Raw genomic sequence first — 4,455 nt, 5'->3', positions numbered from 1 at the left:
TCTCTTTGGCACGGTTAAAACAACCATATTCTCTGAAAATGGCTTCATTTGGTAGCTTTAGTGCTAATATTTTGATGGCAGTAATGATCGTTGACATGTTTTGTGTGACATACTTGTATGTGGCACAAGATTCAGAGATTGCACCAACAGGTCAATTGGAGGCTGGAGATGGGTTTGCTTTACCTGTTTCTAAGATGGTCTTATGTTCTTCTGTTTTGGTTTCTCTTGTGGCATTCATGTTCAAGTAAAAAATGTTTATGTTTGTTTGTTGAAAATGGTATTGTATTGAAAACTAGATTTATTATGAGCAGTACTGTAATTGGCATGTAACTTGTACTCTCCTATTGGTGTGATCTGATATAAGTTATGTATTTGTTGAATTCCTTAATAATTGATTACTTTTGTTGTTTCCTATAATTGAATTCTTCATAACTTATCTGTTTCTCAATCTTGTAATAGAAAAAGTAAATTTTCTATTATTCTATTGAATGATATATACACAATTGGTTTCTCTATTTTATATACTGATGCATAACTAGTAATTACAACACTGCGTTGTAAAAATTAGCCGCACTTATATAACTTTCCTTTCAACTTGGAACATTAAAATGGAAGAAAAAGACAGCACTGATATAACTTTCCTTTCAACTTGGAACATTAAAATGGAAGAAAAAGACAGTTGAATGTTCAAGAAACAGTTCCCTTTGACTCCATATCCAACTCATATTACAGCAACGACGCATAATGACATTGTAATTCCATCCTGAGCAGCACAACATCAATAACAGGGCTGCACTAGCAAATTCTAGCTTTCCTATATATGAAAACAAAAAAATCTCTAACACCATTATTTCACAAACTCACAATTCCTAACAAATTAACTAATTGGAATCTAACAACCTGAAAAGGAACTAACTCCATAAACAACTGGCATAGCAGAAGTAACCACATCTCAGTTTTTATGATCACATAAGGCAAACAGGCCATACATCAACAGCAGCAACCAGTTTACAAACGTCACTAGCCGGCATAAATTCAAAGTTTCACGAACTAACTTAATGACTAGATTAACAAACTCAAGCATGCCCTGCAGAACCAATATTTATAAGGTTACAAAGATATGGCTTAAACTAACAAGACATTCGACGGATCGGAGAATAACCCAGTTTTTGCCTTGCACCAAGTAAAATCTCCTTGAAAAGATGCTACTGCCTATATCCTGCCATACAGTCAAGTATTCTATTATCAAGGAAATGTTAGTCAAAGAAAAATGGGAATGAAGATTCTACCCGATGGGAATCACGAAAATCATGGTTCAGTGAAGGTCCCTTAGTGCACCGGAGGGTGCACGATAATTTTCCAAATCAGTCCAATACGTAGCTTCGGAAGCATGGCAGTCCGACCACGACCATTTGAACCATCAGCATCATTCTTCTAATTCAAAGGTACCACCTGATGACAGGAAGAAAATACATCAGCAAGTCATAACTGCAACCTAGCATCAAGTCCATTTAACCGAAAGTTCTGACTACTGACATAAGCAAATGACATAACAGAAAGTTCAAGCCCATAACTCTGCTAACAGAAACAAGTAAATGAATCTATGTTAACCATTTTAAGCATAAGTAACTTAAATAATCCCTAACTGACTTTCTAACTGAAATACACATTACTAACTAACTCAATTCATTTCATCATAACAGATTTTGCAAAACTATTAATTTGGATTTAACATTTCTAACTAACTTTGAATTTAAGTTGCATTTGGATGTGAATTTGCGGATGCTTAACAAAACGGTTAGGAGACAATGATGACTCAGACGCCGCGATTGCCGTCGTGGCTTTTCTTCATGAAGGCGGCGTCGCATTTGGATTGGAGGCGGCGGCGTCGCATTTGGATTGGAGGCGGCGGTGAAGACGCAATTTTGTTGGGCTCTAAAGCTCCAAGATGATGCGGAAGCGAAAGAGAAACCACATTATGGATGAGCTTTTCAGATAAGCGCTTTTAGTGAGGGAACAATCATTCGCGTTTGGATTTCACATGAGTCTTCATGGCCGTTTCAGCTTACAAGATGTACATCAAGAGGACGTGTTTGTATGCATTTTAGGTTTGAATCTGGTTTGGGCCTAAGGCCCAAATGAATCCTCTCCCTATTCGCACCCCTCCAAGCGCTACTCACACTTGTCCATAGCCTACACCCTCATTTGTGGACTGAGCGTGGGGTTGAGGCCGGGCCTCGGGCCCAAACGTTTGTATTTCTATAACACCCCCTTCCTCTTTTTTTTGTCCGAATGAATGATACAATTGGGCCTAACTTTCCAGGCTCAAGCCAGATTGCTGTTTACCACCAGTTCCAGATTTTTGCACCCTATATTTATATAATTCATGTTAATCATTTAATTAGGTTTTAGAATTCATTAGTTCATGTTAATTAGGGTAATTAGGTTTAGGAATTAATTAGGATATTGGAATTCTTATAAAGTTTTAGCATTAATTAGGGGGAATTAAAGTTAATTAGGTTTAATTAGCTATTAGATTAGAACTAAATTTAGTTTTAATTAGAAATATTATAATAATTAGGTTGATTAGGAAATTTTGAATTAGATTTTAATTCATGATAATCTTGATTAAATTCTTAGGAATAATATATTTTAGAGTAATTATGTTAAATAACGTTTTTAGATTAAAATACTAATTAATTAGAGTTTTAGAACATTTTAGTATTTTAATTAGTTTTTTAGAAAATAAAATTGTTAGAATAAAAGTTTAATTAGAAATTGACATAATTAGGTAATTAGAATTAGTCCCTTATTAAGTGTTGATTATTAGATCCTATTTTTCTTAATTAATATTTTTTTAGCATAATGACCATTTTGTCCTTAGGGCTTAAAATTTTAATTTTTGTTATACATGCTCCTATAGTTTAGGATCTTGATTAGGATTGTCTGATTTTATTAGTTTTTTAATTGAATAGGATATTATACATAGTTTAAACTATTATTTATATCCCACTGATTCGTGTTGACCAAAGGTCGCTTTGGTCAACCAAATCCTTTGTAATCGTGCTGTAAGCCCCAAGTCTATTTCGAGTGATAAAAAAACCCTTGATCACTTGAGATGGCGAGTTCGTTGCGCTCAAGCTATTATAGATATGTTGAATCTCAGGAGCTCAAGACCTCAAGGTTCAAATACAAGATCAAGACTTCAAGTCAACATCAGTCAATCGTAGCTAGCAAATTGGACTTTATTCTCCAGCACAACAAAGGTGTCAACACTGACAAGTGCGATTCAAATTGTAAGCTATAAGCCTTAAACAATGAGGAATGATGAGATGGAGTTTCTCATATCCTTGTCTAGAATAACTTTGCGTACAGGGCGTAGGCCCTAGCTATGCAAAGCACTCGCCCTCATTCATAGGTTTTAGCACAATTAGTATCAAACAACTGTCAAGCCTTCAATACAAAAAACAACATGGCATCACCAAGATCAATAATCAACACTCGTCAATCATAATTCAAAGTGTGTGGCACGAGCCTTAAGCAATAGAGAAGGAATGAGACTGGAGCTTTCTTACACTCATTCTGGATATCCTTGGGTGTAGGATGTTTGGTCTGTGGCTCATCGTATTCACCTTTATTCATAGACTTTGGCAAAATTTAAATTATATGATTGTCGATTCTCCATCTACAACAAATGGAACTACATCAATAGGATCAACGCAGGATCTCCTGTCAGCAACTTGTTAACTTTGTTTCAAGTTACAAGCTATGAGCCTTAAGTAATAAGGAATGATAAGACGGAGTTTCTCTTATCCTTGTCTAGAGTGACTTTGTGTACGGGGCGTAGGCCCTAGCTATTCAAAGCACCCGTCATTGTTCCTAAACTCTAGTGCAATTTGAATCATGCAATTGACAAGTCTTCTTCAAGCAAATCTCAATCTTTCAACACCCCAATAATGGAGCATCTTTTGCTATTGGTAACTCATGGTTGTACACCCTCTTCTAATCCGACTCTTTGCCTTGTAAGGTGTTAAACCTTGGCTATTTGATTTTGATCTTTGCCTTGAGAGTCATAGACTCTGGCATCCAACCTTTCTTTGCCCTGTGAGGTGTTAAACCTTGGCTATTCGATTTAGATCTTCGCCTTGAGAGTCATAGACTCTGGCATCTGACGTTCTGTGCCCTGTAAGGTGTTAAACCTTGGCTCTTCGATTTTGATCTTTGCCTTGAGAGTCATGGACTCTGGCATAAATCTCTCTTTGCCTTGTGATGTGTTAAACTTTGGCTATTTGATCTGGTATTTGCCTTGAGAGTCGTGGACTCTGGCATATCTGTCTCTTTTACCTTATGAGGTGTTAAACCTTGGTTTTTCAATTCAATTCTTCGCCCTGAGAGTCTTGGACTCTGGCACTTGATTCTATTCGCCCTGTAGGTGTTAAACCTTGGCAACTCAAT

General features: G+C 36.3%; 1 long non-coding RNA gene across 1 annotated transcript; it reads right to left on the bottom strand.

The window, feature by feature from the left end:
• Positions 1-686: 686 nt before the first annotated feature.
• Positions 687-2,114, bottom strand: LOC127085411 (uncharacterized). The gene is made up of 2 exons (XR_007789128.1): positions 1,747-2,114; positions 687-1,452 (listed from the first exon to the last, which is right to left on the bottom strand). It is a non-coding gene; the product is annotated as an uncharacterized LOC127085411 (long non-coding RNA).
• Positions 2,115-4,455: the final 2,341 nt, after the last annotated feature.

This window comes from Lathyrus oleraceus, chromosome 5, assembly GCF_024323335.1.
Source record: "Lathyrus oleraceus cultivar Zhongwan6 chromosome 5, CAAS_Psat_ZW6_1.0, whole genome shotgun sequence".
NCBI lineage: Eukaryota > Viridiplantae > Streptophyta > Magnoliopsida > Fabales > Fabaceae > Lathyrus > Lathyrus oleraceus.
The sequence above is the reverse complement of the archived record's forward strand: the minus strand, read 5'-3'. Positions and strand labels throughout refer to the sequence as shown.